The 18,619-nt window shown below is 42.4% G+C and overlaps 3 non-coding genes across 3 annotated transcripts; all 3 read right to left on the bottom strand.

Moving 5' to 3' along the window:
• Positions 1–10,389: 10,389 nt before the first annotated feature.
• On the bottom strand, positions 10,390–10,470 carry trnas-uga (transfer RNA serine (anticodon UGA)). Its single transcript has one exon. It is a non-coding gene; the product is annotated as a tRNA-Ser (tRNA).
• Positions 10,471–14,713: 4,243 nt separating this feature from the next.
• Positions 14,714–14,794, bottom strand: trnas-uga (transfer RNA serine (anticodon UGA)). The gene has a single exon. It is a non-coding gene; the product is annotated as a tRNA-Ser (tRNA).
• A 1,165-nt stretch (positions 14,795–15,959) lies between these two features.
• On the bottom strand, positions 15,960–16,041 carry trnas-cga (transfer RNA serine (anticodon CGA)). Its single transcript has one exon. It is a non-coding gene; the product is annotated as a tRNA-Ser (tRNA).
• Between the last annotated feature and the right edge of the window lie 2,578 nt (positions 16,042–18,619).

Raw genomic sequence — 18,619 nt, 5'->3', positions numbered from 1 at the left:
GATTTTTATACACATTTAACCCGACCACCATTATTTCTTAACCAGCCCTGAATTCTGAAATTCATTGTGACTATTATTTTTATTATATGTCACTTTCTTTGTCTGCTTACTTTGCATTTGAGTTATTATGAGAAAAAAAGCTTTTAGTTGACAAAAATATTGGTGTATACTCTGCATTCCTGAGATGCATTTCCTTATTTCCTCCTGCACTTTGGTGAAATTAAAAACAGAACAGAAGTGCATTTCTAAAAGCTGGCTGATTAACACAAACACGATGCCTCCACACTGAGTCATCAAGCAGCAAACAAACCACACACACCTACTTCTGATTTGTTTACACACACACACACACACACACACACACACACACACACACACACACACACAGAGGCAGTTTTCAGATGACGCTTCACTTTGAGACGTGACAGATCAGACATTCGTATGTCAGCTGCAGAAAGAAAAAGCATGCAATATTTCATCGAGATGATGACGTACAACGATTTCATTAAACAATACACAAAGAGAACAGCTGATCAAAGCCGATGCTAAAGGGCTCAAAATAGGCAAATGTTAATTTGTGTGAATGTATGAATCCTGTGTGAATATTGATAGCTAGCTAGTTGGAAAAAGGAGACATTTTTTCATTCTTTAATTATTTGATTGTTATTTACTTATATATTCCAAACCTGGCAACCCTCTTAAGGGGTGACACCTGCTCTATAAATATAAAACAGCTCAAGACCTATATTTATTTTGAACATTGCATTGGTTTAATATGAATAATGCATTCATACACTTTCATACTTCCAATAGATAGATAGATAGATAGATAGATAGATAGATAGATAGATAGATAGATAGATAGATAGATAGATAGATACTCATTGCTTCTATTAGATGCTGGAATGTGGTTGTGGGGATTTGTGTTCATTTAGACATAAGAGCATTAGTGAAATTAGTGAGACACTGATGTTGTAAGAGTGAGAAGGTTTGGGGTTCATTCAATGTTCCAGTTTATCCCAAAGGTGTTCAGTGGGGTTGAGTCAGAGTCAGGGCTCTGTACAGGACCCTGGAGTTCATCCACTCCAACCTTAACCTTCACACACCATGTCTCCATGGAGCTCTGTGTTTTGTGCACAGGAGAATTGTCATGCTGGAGCAGGGTTTGAGCTGTACAGCATACAAATACCTTCTCCCCCTTTGCCTTTGTACCTCTAAACCTCATTCATATCCCCTGAACCACTTTCAGATCCTCTGAGTTATAATGTTCCTCTCCTCACACTTTTTTCATTTTTCTTCACAGCTGTTATAAATCTGTCAGATATCATATCCTTTTTTTTTTTTTTTTTTAAACCAGACCTGGAGACTGAGAAGAGGCATAGCAAATCCTTCACCTTTATCATATTTAGGGTTATAGCCTTAGTTTTGCATATGCACATATTTCATTTATAACATCTATGTATTTTCATAGCTTGAACTATAAAATGGCGAAACATTGTCGTTTGAGATTTCATAACTTAATACCATTAACTGATTTAATAATAATAAATAGGAGGCGGGGGGGGACGGTGGCTTAGTGGTTAGCACGTTCGCCTCACACCGCCAGGGTCAGTGGTGCCTCAGGGGTTTCCTCCGGGTACTCCGGTTTCCTCTCTGGTCCAAAGACATGCATGGTAGGTTGATTGCCATCTCTGGAAAATTGTCCGTAGTGTGTGAGTGCGTGAGTGAATGAGAGTGTGTGTGTGTGTGTGTGCCCTGTGATGGGTTGGCACTCCATCCAGGGTGTATCCTGCTTTGATGCCCAATGATGCCTGAGATAGGCACAGGCTCCCCGTGACCCGAGGTAGTTCGGATAAGCGGTAGAAGATGAATGAATGAATGAAATAGGAGGCAAATCATGTAATGCTTAGAATCCCTCTTCCTCCGACCATTTTTGTTAGGATTTTTTTAGGGGTCTAAGCACCACAAGTGCTGGATCCATAACTGTACTGTCATTTGTATTATATAAAATATTATTTTATATTTTTATATTTTTCTTCTTCTTTCTTCTTTTCTTTATGGACAATATCTCATCATATATCATCAACTCTGTAAACATACAAACAAATTTTTCCCCCGCTGATTTCTTAGGTATTGTTAAACAAAAAAAACCCTCAAACCCATGTAGCTCCACCCACTTACATTTGTTAATTACGCACATAATATGCGAAACCCACTTTTGCAAACTAGTCATAGGATTTTTCAGCAATCTTCAATAATTTGGTGTCAGACTCTTTAACAAATCAATAATAATCAAAAACATGTTTGTATGCGATATGGCCACCACAGGTGAATAGATTCTAATAATTTACTCAATTCTAATAATTGTAATAATTTACTACCAGCTATAACGCACGAGTGCTTGCATATATTCACATGAAGCTTCATAAGAAAGTCGTACAAAGAGCATGGAACTATAGCCAGATAACTGTTTCTCAGGTATCATACATCAGCTCAGTATTTTCGAGCTCAGATTTGCTATAGTCCATCTACGTGCTTATCTGTGAGTGGATTTTTGATTATGACCTAATGACGTAAAACCACGTTGACCGTTGATGACTGTTGGCCAGTCGGTTTTCAGCAGGCATTTCACTGAGCTCTTGTCATGACCCTAACTGATTTAAAGAGTTTTAACTCATTGAGGTTGCATGTAGTTTATACACCTGTAAAGGCTAATAAAGGTTTAACCGTTCTGTTCCAGTGAGGCCAAATGCAAAGTCTGGGGTCTTAGAGGGCAGAGCTTTTTCTCAGGAATCACAATTCCTATTGATTTACACTGAAAGAGTGCATATGAAGCTTCATTGCTCTGTAATGGCCTCAGACATATTCTATGGTGTGGTATGCTGGTGTAGCAGCATCTCTACTGCAGAAAGGAAGAGACTGGCCAGCTCAGTCCTGTGGATTCCTCTGGACACTGTACAGGAGGTGGGAGAAAGGAGGATGGGTGCAAAACTATCATCATTGCTGGAGAACGACTCTCACACCCTGTATGGAACGGTTTCAGCTCTGAGCAGCTCCTTCAGTGACAGACTGTTACATCCTAAGTGTCTGTAGGAGTGATACAGACGCTCTTTTCTCCCTGCTGCTATTAGACTTTACAATCAAAGCTGCTCCCACTGAACCAGTCACCATAATACACACTGTTATTACTGTTTCACTGCAATAATAAACAATAACATTCATTCATTTTCTACCGCTTATCCGAACTACCTCAGGTCACGGGGAGCCTGTGCCTATCTCAGGCGTCATCGGGCATCAAGGCAGGATACGGAGTGCCAACCCATCACAGGGCACACACGCTCTCATTCACTCACACACTACGGACAATTTTCCAGAGATGCCAATCAACCTACCATGCATGTCTTTGGACCGGGGGAGGAAACCAGAGGAAACCCCCGAGGCACGGGGAGAACATGCAAACTCAATAACAATAACAAAGTATTTTAAACATGTGCAATAACAGAAATTTTGAAAAAAGTGCAATATTACCTGTGTGCAATATACATCTTTTTATACATTTTGTTTTGTACATACTGTATATTATATTATGTCTCCATTCTCTTTTATATATTTGCATTTTATTACTCTTGGCTGCTGTAACAGTGAAATTTCCCCATTGTGGGACAAATAAAGGTATATCTTATCTTATCTTATCTTATCTTATCTTATATCTGTGCTAATATGAATATGTATGTAGTCATCAGTCAATCAGCTTTTAGCAGGTGTTTAACAAGGTTATATACGCTGACATACTGTCATAAATATTAAACACGACATTCCTCTGTATACACACTAGGAAGTCGGCAATGGGGGCCACTGTTCATGATATTCCTCACACAAAAACAAGATAGATCTGGATAATGAAAGATAATAATGGAACCTTTTGGACGAAGAAGAAGAAGAAGAAGAAGAAGAAGAAGAAGAAGAAGAAGAAGAAGATGAAGAAGAAGAAGAAGAAGAAGAAGAAGAAGAAGATGAAGCCTTTACTTGTCACATTAAAGCACAGTGAAATTCTTATCTTCTTATAGTTTGAAGGTTTGGGTCAGAGCCCAGGGTCAGCCATGATACAGCACCATTGGAGCAGTGAGGGTTAAGGGCCTTGCTCAATGGCCCAACAGTGGCAGCTTGAACCCTGATCCTCCAATCAACAACCCAGAGCCTTAACCGCTTGAGCCACACTGACTCAAATTGAAAAACAAAAATATGCATAATTTACTGGATATATTTTTGAGTTTTGGCCTATGTCACAAAATTGGTTTCACGTTGCTTCTAATTCTCATTATCACTATAAATATTGTTGACATTTGCAAACAACAGAGATTGGCCCACTTATTAAATATTCATTCAAGATTTTACAGTTTACAGCTGTAACTGTGGACCGCTTGTGTAATAAAAGGCATTCTTCATATTTGCTAAATGTGCTCGGACCCTGATGATATCTGCTTACGACTAGGTTTAATATTATTATAATCCAGAAAACAACAAAATATGCACGAATGAATTCACAAGCTCTGACGATGTAATCAGCACTGACTAAAGGTGAGCAGTATGAGGTCAATAATTAATGCTGATGTGTATTCTGTGTTATGACATCATCAATGCATCACCCAGAATCTCCCTTAAAAAATAGCAGGGGTTATAACAAGCCATTATAACCACTTTTATAAGACAACACTGCCATCTACTGATCCAGAGAAATATCCACAATGTGTTCTTAGACACTTAGAACCTACTTTGGAATCAAAATTAGGGACATTCAAAAGTTTATTTGTCATGATTTGATGAAATGCTTTTTAATGGTTTCCATGTCATAAAAAAGTAGAATAAGAAAATAGAATACGAAAAAAAATGTTACAATGAAAATAAAAATAGAATTAAAATAAAATAAAATATCAAATTTAAATGTTACAATAAAAATAAAATTAGAATTATCGATACAAGTAAAGAAAAAAATATATATAGAACTTCAGAAATTGGGGGGACATGGTGGCTTAGTGGTTAGCACGTTCGCCTCACACCTCCAGGGTTGGGGGTTCGATTCCCGCCTCCGCCTTGTGTGTGTGGAGTTTGCATGTTCTCCCCGTGCCTGGGGGGGTTCCTCCGGGTACTCCGGTTTCCTCCTCTGGTCCAAAGACATGCATAGTAGGTTGATTGGCATCTCTGGAAAATTGTCCCTAGTGTGTGATTGTGTGAGTGAATGCGAGTGTGTGTGTGTGCCCTGCGATGGGTTGGCACTCCGTCCAGGGTGTATCCTGCCTTGATGCCCGATGACGCCTGAGATAGGCACAGGCTCCCTGTGACCCGAGGTAGTTCGGATAAGCGGTAGAAGATGAATGAATGAATCTTACAGGGAGAAGCTATTATGAATTTCTTCACATCATTTCCTTTTATTCTTTTTTTTTTTTTTTTTTACATTTCTATGTTCCGTTGTATCTGTATTAGTCCTGGTTCAATGGGTTGTTACTTACTGTTAATCGTTTCATATATTCTGTGTTTAGCCATTGATATGTTTGTCTATGTTCCAGGCTTTGGTTTAGAAAGGAAAATTCTGGTCATATTTGCTATTTCACAATCTTTATATCACATTCACCAAGGTTGGTCATTTTCACTGCCGTTTATGTTACTTTTCAAAATAAACCTCTAAAAAAATACCACACTAAATCTTCTTTTGCTAGTGCTATTCTAGGGCTATGCAACCTTCTGCACACAATTATATATTGTAGGTATACTACTAAACTAAATTCAGGGTAGGCATCAAAATACCTTCAGCAAATTGGTAGATTTTTATCTCACAATATGTTTTTCCAACACTCCCTCTTCAAAGGTCTATAAGGCTGAATGATTCGTCTGATCTTGTTGGATGGCTTTTTTCCCCTCTGATGGAAGAGCTAGAATGAACAGAACATGGTGATCATAACTGAGAGTTCCTCTTTCATTGACCTGTGGATACAGAGCACGCTCCAGTGATCACAGCTTAGAGGAAGAGAGAAAAAGAAAATATATATATATATATATATATATATATAAATATATATACATAGAGAGAGAGAGAGAGAGAGAGAGAGAGAGAGAGAGAGAATAAAGACATGTCCATTCCATCGTATCGAAGCATTTTACTGTCTGAAAGCTAAAATATAGTTCTCCAGGAAACAGGGTGCAGGACAGAAAACTGAAACTATGTAAGCATAAATAGTGGTGGAATAGACGTGCACAGATAGAGTATATCCCCAACTCAAACCGTACACAATACACATCACCTCATGTGCAGTGTTCCCAAACTCATGGAACCAATGATCCATCTCATGTAAAAAGATCCGAGCTACAGGACTCGTGCCATTAAACCTGATGACAGTGTCCAATCCTTTCTCCTCTATAGTAAACCTAGTATGTTTACTTGATTTTAACAAAAACGTTGAGTTTACTAAAAAAAAATTTATGGACAAAGGATTTTTAACAGGCTGATAAGAGGTGATTGGCTACACGAACGGTGGCGTCCTCTTTGTTGATGACGTCTGACTGACTGGTAAACCAATGGAACCATAAACACACAGAAAAATACCACCACACAAACACACAGCATACATAACATGAGTCAAAAAATGCCTTCGTTTTAAAGGCATTGAAAAGCCATGTGTAGGCAGTTAACAGTGACAGATGATCATGCCTATCAACATTTACTTGTTGTAAACATCGTTTTTTATGTTTTATACAGACATCTGATGTTGATGTGACCTGGGAACATGTACTATATCTGCTGGGTTGCTGACTGTCGTTGATGATGTACCTCTCTCGACAAATCTTATAGAGATAAATCGTTATCCGAGTCCGTGCCATCATTGTCGAGGGATGTATTGTATTGGACTATCTTGAAAACCTACCTCAAGCAATCTGCCTCTTGTTTTATTTATGCCTTGCATTTGCATTATCCCAAAGCCATGAAAAACATGTTTAATGTTATACAACATAAGAGTGATGCTTGGCTTGGGACAGAACAAACCGCCACCAAAACTACAATTTGGTGCTTGTGGCTATGTGCTGCTAGCATTGTTAAGTAATTTTCAACCTATCCTTTGTCAGAGTAGCATGAAGATACATTTTTTACGGTTGGATCCTTGAGCTTCTTCTAGGCTGGTAATAATCTAGCAGCAGAACCGCCATGTTTAAGTCTCAGCTACATCTTAATATGAACTCACAGGAGCTAAGACACAGGAGCTAAGAGTTCTGCATTGCTTGGAGCATGCACTGCAAATATACTATCTGATCCCTCTTTAAAGAACCTACACTGTGCTTGTAGTGTTGGGACACCAAGGCAAGAATATGGGAAACTCTTTAACCTGATTTATGCACCTTGTGGTGTAGGTGTTGGGTTAGGGTGTATTTTAGTTGGGCTTCTAGGGTGGGGTTATGGACTGTCGGGGTAGTTTGGTGGTATTGTTGTGTTAGGGTGAAAGTCTTGGTATTTTGGAGTGTAAGTGTGTTGTAATGGGGTATTAAAAAACCTGGGTAATGTAAGAAGGGGTGTTGGGTTGTTTTGGTGGGGTTTTTTGGTGTTGTAATAGGTGTGCTGTGGTGTTGGGGAGAAGGTGTTGAGGTGTTAGGGGTGTAGTTGTTGTGGTGTTAGTATTCTGGGGTGTCATAGATTCACTGTCATATAAAAAAGCCTTTGCCTTCTGTTTAGGATGTACAGTAAGGACTCACTGCAGTAACTACAGTGGTATTTTGCTTCAAAATACAAGCCTTTTACAAGTAAATGAACAGTCTTTGTCTGGATCCCAAACCGCACTGTCTTCACCTTGACAAGAGTTCCACAGATTCTAGCTTGTTGGGGAGACAAAAATATTCACTTATGGATGGTGCCTTGTCGGAAAAAGCAATAGACCTCAAGGTCACTCCCTCACAGGCTAGGGACCAGCATGTTGCCATAAGGGCACAAAGGGTATGCGGCCCCCTGGTGTAAAATCAGAACACATCAATCAGCTAGACCAGAGGGCTGTCAACTGGCACGCAAGATCTCATGACTGTTTCTGAATCATTGCGTCATTGTCCTTTTAATGTCTACATAGCATTTATCTTTCAAGGACTCAAATTTCTTACATTTTGCACAAAGTCATATGTCCTCGCCGTTACAACGATCATTCCAAAGTAGATATTTCTCCTGAGATCAATTTGTCTTTGAAAGTGCATTTTACCTAAAAGCGTTTATATTGTATTTACCCGTGTTAATTAACTTGTCCCTTAAAAAAAAATCATGCCAGCCTTAAATGTACTTAATTGTACTGAATGAGAATGTATTTCCAGTCACTGCAGTTATCAAAAATCCGTCAATGCTTTGAATAATGTCGTTATTCACCAGAAAAAACTGTTCGGGTATAAAGAATTTCTTAATTATTAGCAACAGAAGTTAATAACTGCAATATTTCTCAGAACTTTAAACACACATGAAAAGAAATTAGAGGGAGACAGGGTGAAAGAGGTGATGAGTGAACGTAATGGCTAAGATTAGATGTCTGACTCATTCTCTCATACGCATTAATAAAAAACTCCCTTGTATAAAAAACAAGTAACGTGACAAACCTCGCTAACTTTTCATCGACCCGAACCCAAAGATGAGGTGAGTGTGCCAGAAACAAAAACGCTCTAATAAAACACTCTCGTGTCATTTAAATGCATTTGTTTTTTTTCTGCACAGTTTCTTGATGTTTTAGTCTAAATAAATGGTAAAGGGGTAGAATAGCAGATAATTGGATGTCAGAAGGGGGGGTCTTAGTCATTCAGTAGCCAAATTTAACACAGTGGCGGTGCACACGGAACATTTTGTGCTAATGGTTTTCTGTTTATCTGTGAATGCAATAAATCAATACACAAAGGCCAGAGGAAAAAAATGCTTTGAAGTGACAAGTTATTTGATCTGTGGGAAAACACACAAAGAGAGATTTATCAAAGGATTCCCGGCGGTGCGCTGAAGATGACTAATTATGAATTTAAATAATCAATCTTTCTGCTTTCTTGAAGAAACCAATGTTCAGGAGATATTGCACAGCAGATAGAGAGACATACAAGAATACAACAGGGTGGAAGCTGATACACTACATGAACTATTATGGGATGCTAATTGGTTTGTGTCAGAGAAAAAAGACATTACCTTAGGCTAAATAAAAATCTGACAGTAAATAAACAAAATATTGTTGTGGGGGGAGGTATGCTGGAGTCTTTGTGGTGGGGTGGTTTGGATGTTGTGTTGAGGCATGATGGAGTTTTGGAGTGTTTGGTGTGAGGTGGACTATTCAATTTGGGGTACTTAGATGGAGTGTTTGTGTATTGAGGTGGTAGATGGTTTACTGGAGTAGGGGATGCTGAGATGGGCTGCGTGTTTATTGGGGTAGGAAACATTGGGGTGTTGAGGTGGAGTGTGTGATTGTCAGTGTTGGGCAGTAAGGTGTTACTGTAACGCAGTTACTTTTGAAAGTAACTAATACTCTAACGCATTACTATTTAAAGTAACTCTGTTACCATACGGTGTGTTTGTCCGTTACTTTTTTAAATTAATTAATTTTAGCTGAAGTGTAGCCTACAGCCTAACCTGTTTACAGCAGCGACGCATTGTAGGATTGGTGGATGCCAAACACTGTAAACACGAAGACGCCTCACTGTGGGCATGTTTCTGTTTATTCAACTATATGCGGCAGTAATGGCGAGTCAAGGTGAGAGCAAGACGAGTTTCTCAAAGTGGAAATATGCTCATTATTTCACTTTAGTTGAGCATAAAGACAAAAAACTTTTAGTCAAATGTAAGCTGTGTCTTTCTGGTTCGAAGGTCCTATCTACTGTGATAAACAGCAACTCCAATCTGGAGGTAGTAACTACATGCCTTGACGAAGCTAGAAGCTAACCCGGTGTCGGTGGACACACTCAAAGTGAGTCAAGCCCCTCCAGCCAAACAACAGCGACTAGATTTTAACCGGACTGTTAGCCAGGGACAGATTTGTATAGACCATAACGCATAAAAGGGCATTAATGGGAACATTATGTGTTAAAAGGGTAATTAAAAAGTTATTTTTAACAGTAACGTGTTACTTTTTGGTGTAAGTAATCAACAAAGTAATTGAGTTATTTTTTAAATGAAGTAACTAGTAAACTCCAACACTTTAACCTTGCAGCCATCGCAGCTGTGCTCAGATGTGGTACCTGAACGGTACTAAACTCGACATTTTGTTTGTGGCATACAAAGAATCACTGGGGTTATAACTAAGGCCCTTTTGACTAAGGGAGGAACTTCTAATGAATTTTGAGAACTTATTTATATACTTATCTAATTTTGTTCAATTAAATGACATCCCTTGAAGGCTTTGACGCTGTGAGCAGGGTTCGAACCTGCGCGGGAAATCCCATTGGATTTCAAATCCAACGCCTTAACCACTCGGCCATCACAGCTACTTGTAAATGCTTAGAATGCGTTTTTGATCCAAACACAGTGTCAATCCAAGCTATTGGCTAATAAACTTATCCATCCATCCATTTTCAACCGCTTATCCGGGGCCGGGTCGCGGGGGCAGCAGTCTAAGCAGGGATGCCCAGACTTCCTTCTCCCCAGACACTTCCTCCAGCTCTTCCGGGGGAATACTGAGGCGTTCCCAGGCCAGCCGAGAGACATAGTCCCTCCAGCGTGTCCTAGGTCTTCCCCGGGGCCTCCTCCCGGTTGGACATGCCCGGAACACCTCCCCAGGGAGGCGTCCAGGAGGCATCCGAAACAGATGCCCGAGCCACCTTAGCTGACTCCTCTCGATGTGGAGGAGCAGCGGCTCTACTCTGAGCTCCTCCCGGGTGACCGAGCTCCTCACCTTGTCTCTAAGGGAGCGCCCAGCCACCTTGCGGAGGAAACTCATTTCGGCCGCCTGTATCCGGGATCTTGTCCTTTCGGTCATGACCCAAAGCTCATGACCATAGGTGAGGGTAGGAACGTAGATCGACTGGTAAATAGAGAGCTTCGCCTTGCGGCTCAGCTCCTTCTTCACCACAACAGACCGGTACATCGACCGCATCACTGCAGAAGATGCACCGATCCGCCTGTCGATCTCCCGCCCCATCCTTCCCTCACTCGTGAACAAGACCCCAAGATACTTAAACTCCTCCACCTGAGGCAGGAGCTCCCCACCAACCTGAAGGGGGCAAGCCACCTTTTCCGGTTGAGAACCATGGCCTCGGACTTGGAGGTGCTGATTCTCATCCCCGCCGCTTCACACTCGGCTGCAAACCGTCCCAGTGCACGCTGAAGGTCCTGATTTGAGGAAGCCAACAGGACAACATCGTCTGCAAAAAGCATAGACGAAATCCTGTGGTCCCCAAACCGGACTCCCTCCGGCCCCCGACTGTGCCTAGAAATCCTGTCCATATAGATAATGAACAGGACCGGTGACAAAGGGCAGCCCTGCCGGAGTCCAACATGCACCGGGAACAAGTCTGACTTACTGCCGGCAATGCGAACCAAACTCCTGCTCCGGTCATATAGGGACCGGACAGCCCTTAGCAGAGGGTCCCGGACCCCATACTCCCAGAGCACCCCCCACAGGTCACCACGAGGGACACAGTCGAATGCCTTCTCCAGATCCACAAAGCACATGTGGACTGGTTGGGCAAACTCCCATGAACCCTCCAGCAACCTGGCGAGGGTATAGAGATGGTCCAGTGTTCCACGACCGGGACGAAACCCGCATTGTTCCTCCTGAATCCGAGGTTCGACTATCGGCCGAATTCTCCTCTCCAGTACCCTGGCATAGACTTTTCCGGGGAGGCTGAGGAGTGTGATCCCCCTGTAGTTGGAACACACCCTCCGGTCCCCCTTCTTAAACAGAGGGACCACCACCCCAGTCTGCCAGTCCAGAGGCACTGTCCCCAGCCTCCATGCGACGTTGCAGAGGCGCGTCAACCAAGACAGCCCCACAACATCCAGAGACTTGAGGTACTCAGGGCGGATCTCATCCAGCCCCCGGTGCCTTGCCACTGAGGAGCTTCTCAACTACCTCAGTGACCTCAGCTTGGGGGATCGACGAGTCCACAACCGAGCCCTCGGCCTCTGCTTCCTCAATGGAAGACATGTCGGTGGGGTTGAGGAGAACCTCGAAGTACTCCTTCCACCGTCCGAGGATGTCCCCAGTCGAAGTCAGCAGATTCCCACTCCCACTGTAAACAGTGTGAGCAGGGCACTGCTTCCCCCTCCTGAGGCGCCGGACGGTTTGCCAGAATTTCTTCGAGGCCAACCGATAGTCCTTCTCCATGGCCTCACCAAACTCCTCCCAGACCCGAGTTTTTGCCTCCGCAACCACCCGGGCTGAAGCTCGCTTGGCCCTCCGGTACCTATCAGCTGCCTCCGGAGTCCCCCGAGCCAACCAGGCTTGATAGGACTCCTTCTTCAGCTTGACCCCTCCTCGAACCGCCACCTTATTGTGGTGGAGGGGTTTGCGTGCCTGAATGATCCTAGGAGCTATGTTGTCTGGGGCTTTCTGCCCCTGGTAGGGTCTCCCAAGGCAAACAGGTCCTGGGTGACAGGCCAGACCAAGAGCGGTTCAAATACCCCTTATGAGTGGTTTAAAAACAAGGTCCGTGACGTCGCCCGGTATGGCGCAACCGGGGCCCCACTCTGGAGCCAGGCCCGGGGTTGGGGCTCGCATGCGAGCGCCTGGTGGCCGGGTCTTACCCCACGGGGCCCGGCCGGGCTCAGCCCGAAGGAGCGACGTGGGGCCGATCTCCTGTGGGCCCACCACCTGCAGGAGGGACCGTAAGGGGCTGGTGCAATGTGGATTGGGTGGCAGTCGAAGGCGGGGGCCTCGGCGACCCAATCCCCGGACACGGAATCTGGCTCTAGGGACATGGAATGTCACCTCGCTGGGGGGAAAGGAGCCTGAGCTGGTGCGGGAGGTTGAGAGATACCGACTAGAGATAGTTGGGCTCGCCTCCACACACAGCTTGGGCTCTGGAACCCAACTCCTTGAGAGAGGCTGGACTCTTTACTACTCTGGAGTTGCCCGCGGTGAGAGGCGGCGGGCTGGTGTGGGCTTGCTCATAGCCCCCCAGCTCAGCAGCCATGTGTTGGAGTTCACCCCGGTGAACGAGAGGGTCGTTTCCCTGCGCCTGCGGGTCGGGGATAGGTCTCTCACTGTTATTTGTGCTTACGGGCCAAATGGCAGTGTAGAGTACCCGACCTTCTTGGCGTCTCTGGAAGGGGTGCTGGAAAGTGCTCCAACCGGGGACTCCATTGTTCTACTGGGGGACTTCAACGCTCATGTGGGCAGCGACAGTGTAAACTTAACTTTACTCATTTAAATAATGTAAATTTTAAGCAGATTGTATTTCCTCTTCCTGTTTCCCTCCTTCTCCACACATGTATTGTTCATTTGGACGTACTGTGGTATTTTGTTTCAGCAAAACCCAGTTTTTTTTCCTTACAGTATCTGCTGCTACACTAGAATAAATTTAGTACTGAATATAGCTTCCTGCAGCTGAATGACGTGACTGTATGTCATCACAATTGACAATGAGTCATAAACAGTCTGTGGATAAACAGATCGTTGTGCAGGGACATAGCAAGGTCATGACCTGGGGATGAATCACCTGGGATGAACAGCAGTTTAGTTTTGCTAGGATTGAGCGTTAACTGATGAGTAGTCATCCATGATGATATTTCTGCCATATTTCTGCCCGATCAGAAGCTGTGGTATCTGAGGGTGGGAAAGAGAAGATAAGTTGCGTATCATGAGCGTAGCAGTGGTAAGAGAACCCATGTGAGGAAATAACTTCACCAAGAGAGTGAGTATACTGGGAGAAAAGAAGAGGACCAAGTACTGAGCCTTGTGGGACACCGGTGGAGAGTCTGCGTGGAGCAGATGTCACTCCCCTCCATGTTAACTGATATGAGCGTCCTTCCAGGTAGGAAGCGAACAATTCCCAAGGTGATCTGCAAATCCCAAGACTCCTGAGGGTGGACAAGAGAGTCTTGTGGTTGTACATATATGCTGTACAGCTGTAAGTCTGTTGTTTGGTTTGGGATGCATGTTTTTTCCTCCCGAGTGTTAAAATTTTTCTGTGAGCAGGGTTTGAACCTTTTTACTAAGGGAGCAATTTCTAATCAATTTTGAAAGACTTTACTGGAAATATTGTTTGCATAGTATTAGAGATGAGCCGGATACTCGGCTGAAACGTAAAACATAAAGGTAGTAAGCTAGTGTTATAAACATTAGAAATTAATTATTAACAGTTAAAGCCCCGCCCATTTAAAGACAAGCCCGCCTACTTCCGGGTTAGGCCCCACCCACTCCGAGTACAGATACAGATACGGATAATTCATATGGTTAACAGATACGGATACAGATACAGATAATGCTGTACTCGCTCATCCCTACATAGTATATTGGTTCCTCGGGTTGTCTGGGAAGTGTTTACATAGCGTTCAAACCTGCATGGGGAAACTCCAACACTTTAACCTTGCAGCCATAGCAGCTGTGCTCAGATGTGGTACCTGAACTGTACTAAAATGGACATTTTGTTTGTGGCATACAAAGAATCACTGGGGTTATAACTAAGGCCCTTTTTACTAAGGGAGGAACTTCTAATGAATTTTGAGAACTTATTTATATACTTATCTAATTTTGTTCAATTAAATGACATCCCTTGGAGGCTCTGACGCTGTGAGCAGGGCTCGAACCTGCGTGGGAAATTCCATTGGATTTCAAATCCAACGCCTTAACCACTCGGCCATCACAGCTACTTGTAAATGCTTAGAATGCGTTTTTGATCTAAACACAGTATCAATCCAAGCTATTGGCTAATAAACCTAACTTTACTCATTTAAATAATGTAAATTTTAAGCAGATTGTATTTCCTCTTCCTGGTTCCTTCCTTCTCCACATATGTATTGTTCATTTGGACGTACTGTACTGTGGTATTTTGTTTCAGCAAAACTCATTTTTTTTTCCTTACAGTATCTGCTGCTACACTAGAATAAATTTGATGCTAAATATAGAGTAGTTCAGAGTCTTCTGCTGGACCTCAACCGGTTTTACTGGTGAGATCCTTTTCTTAGAAATAGATATGCACAGAATGGTTCCAGAGTAGACCCCTTGTTGGGGTAAATGGGTGCCAAAACTTCTCTTGCTATTCGAACTTGCAGTGGGAAATCCCGTTCAAGACCTGTTTACACAGTTAATCACAGCTGCTCATTCAATTTTAATGACAAGCCTTTGCTCTTTTGATATGGAGATCCACTGGTGGAAATGGAGAACTAATGTTACGCTTGATTTTTATGAGGCCACAACTAAGAATCTGTTTTATGGGTACAACGTCTTATTTATAGAGCATTGAAGCTGCTCCTCTCACTGTAAAGAATGTTCAAAACTGTGCTGGGAAACCCGATTAGATTTTGCATTAAACACCTTAAACAATTAACAGCTGTTTAAAACTATTTCAGGTGTGTTTGTACTATATCAGCTGTAAGTCAGTTGTTTGGTTTGGGATGCATGTTTTTTCCTACAGAGTGTTAAAATCCTGCTGTGACCAAGGTTTAAACCTTTTTACTAAGGGAGCAACTTCTAATCAATTTTGAAAGACTTTATTGGAAATATTGTTTGCATAGAATATCACTTCCTTGGGTTGTCTGTGAAGGAATCACAAACCTCCTCAAAGCAGGGTTCAAACCTACATGGGGAAACTCACTTGACTTCCATTGGACTTTGAGTCCAACACCTTAACCTTTCAGCCATTACGGCTGTGCCAAGATTGGTACTAAATGTTTGTGGCATACAAAGAATCACTGGGGTTATAACTAAGACCTGGTTGTGGCATACAAAAAATCACTGGGGTTATAACTAAGGCCTTTTTTACTAAGGGAGGAACTTCTAATGAATTTTGAAGGACTTTAAAACACCTTCTCACGCTGCAAGCAGGGTTCGAACCTGCGCGGGGAAACCCCATTGGATTTCGAGTCCAACGCCTTAACCTCTCGGCCATTGCAGCTGTACCCTATGAGGTTACCAGAACATTACGAAACTGGCCTCTTTGTTTGCAACATACAAATTTACATTCACATTTACAGCATTTGGCAGATGCCCTTATCCAGAGCGAAGTACATAAGTGCTTAAATCTCTCTCATTGGATACATTCATGTTGGTTCACTAGGTTACATACTTAAGATACCATAAGTTTAAAACATTGTTCAAAGTTACAATGAAAAAGTTTCAAAAGTTTCTGGTATCTGAGGGTGGGAAAGAGAAGATAAGTTGCGTACCATCAGCGTAGCAGTGGTAAGAGAACCCATGTGAGGAAATAACTTCACCAAGAGAGTGAGTATACTGGGAGAAAAGAAGAGGACCAAGTACTGAGCCTTGTGGGACACCAGCAGAGAGTCTGCGTGGAGCAGATGTCACTCCCCTCCATGTTAACTGATATGAGCGTCCTTCCAGGTAGGAAGCGAACAATTCCCAAGCTGATCCGCAAATCCCAAGACTCCTGAGGGTGGACAAGAGAGTCTTGTGGTTGTACATATCAGCTGTACAGCTGTAAGTCTGTTGTTTGGTTTGGGATGCATGTTTTTTACTACCGAATGTTAAATTTTTTCTGTAAGCAGGGTTCAAACCTTTTCACTAAGGGAGCAATTTCCAATCGATTTCGAAAGACTTTATTGGAAATATTGTTTGCATAGTATATTGCTTCCTCGGGTTGTCTGTGAAGCGTTCACTGGGGGTGTTGAGAGGGTATATGGTTATTGAGGTGGGAGATGAGGTGTTGTGTTTTGGTGAGGGGTGTTGTAGTGGGAAGTTTTGGGGTAGGGTGTGTGTTTCTTGGCATGTACAGGTACTGAGATGGGCTGTATGGGTGAAAAGTTTTGGGGTGGTCAACAAACGTATGTTTGTTGGGGTTTCTGGTGATCTGAATAACACATTCAAATCCAAGTAAAAAAAAGCCTGCTGGAATCTCTTTCATCACTCAGAAGACTTTTTTTTTTTTAACAAAGAATTTACTCAAAGCATCCTGCATAAACAGCACACAGAGGATCATTTAGCCTAAACACATCAGAGCAGGCATCACCTCATCTGCTCTGCAGGGACAAAACACAGACTGCTTACAGCAATAACCCTCACCAAGATAGCTATTCTCTGAAACTGGAAATCAAAGAATACCATCAATCTTTCTTACTAGAAACATTTTGTATATAGCAGATTCAGAATAAAATGGTGGAATTTGATAAGGTTAAGGTGGATAAGGTGTTGAACTACTGATCAAAAGGTTCTATGTTCAAATCCCAAGTCCACCAGCTGCCATTGTTGGGACCTTGAGCAAGGCCCTTAACCCTTAACTGCTCAGATATACAAAAGACATAAATGTAAGTGGCTCTGGATACTGGCATCTGCCAAATGCTGTAAATATAAAGAAAATGTTTCTGCCCAGGCACCATGCATACACCTACTGTACTGTAAATAAATGACCATCTACAAGAACAAGCAAGACTGAAATCCTATAGCTGCACTACAACATACATCTGTAGAATTATTGGGGTGATGCGGTGTTGGTGTGTTGCAGTATTAAGGGTTGTAGGAGTGTTTTAAACTGTAGTGCTGTTGGAGGAGCTGTTGCAATGGTGGAGGTTGTAATGTTGAGGTTTTTGGGTAAACATTGTTGAGGTATTGGAGTGAGTGGTTTAGGAGCACGTTGTGGTCTATTTTTCTTGTGCGGCATTTGGCGTATGTTGTTGGGACATTGGGATGGAAAGTTTTGGTTTTTGAATGTTAGGTGGAGGTGTTTTTGTTTTTTAGAGGTTTTGGGGTTCTCTAGTGTTGGGATGTTGGGGTGGGAGGTGCTGAAATTCTTGGATGTTGTGGTGTTGTGATGAGGTGCTATGATGTTGTGGAGGTATGGAGGTGGATAATTCTTTTTCTATGAATAATTTTTTTTGTAGTTAAGTAGTTATGAAAAAACCTCAAACATCAAGCCTTCAATTTGCATTAAATGTAGAAAATGACATTGAGCTGATGAATTCACTGATAATTCATACATAAACCCACTGTAAGAATTGGTTATGGTGGTGAGTTAACAGTGAAGTGGCTGGCTGCTTTATGTAAGCGGGTGTCCTTGTGTCTGGGTTAGCGTCTGTGACTGAAGGAAGCTTTTATTTATGCTGGCATAGATAGTGCTTTTTGCTTGCAGACTCCTTGCTTGCATTCTGTGCATTACCTTAAAGCATTACAGTAAAATACTGTAGTACATCACCATACCATACATCTTCTGCTCCTTTCTGCTGCACATGTTCCTCCAGAGATACCAGTGATCCTGACTCAATTCCAGACCCTTACCCCACAGACACATAAAGATGGTTGTAGATGATCTTTCTTGGATAACCTTCATATTGACGTCCCTCCAGTCAGGATGGGTTCCCCTTTGAGTCTGGTTCCTCTTAAGGATTCTTAAGAGACACACCATCTCAGATAGATTTTTCTTGATATTGTCACCTCTGGCTTGATTATTAGAGACAAATTGAAGTAAAATATTTATACAAGTAAAGTTTAATTGATTTGGATATGACATGAAGCTACTGAGA

This window comes from Tachysurus vachellii, chromosome 8 (genome assembly GCF_030014155.1).
Source record: "Tachysurus vachellii isolate PV-2020 chromosome 8, HZAU_Pvac_v1, whole genome shotgun sequence".
Classification (NCBI taxonomy): domain Eukaryota; kingdom Metazoa; phylum Chordata; class Actinopteri; order Siluriformes; family Bagridae; genus Tachysurus; species Tachysurus vachellii.
Note: the sequence above shows the minus strand (reverse complement) of the source record. Positions and strands in the feature narration are given on the sequence as shown.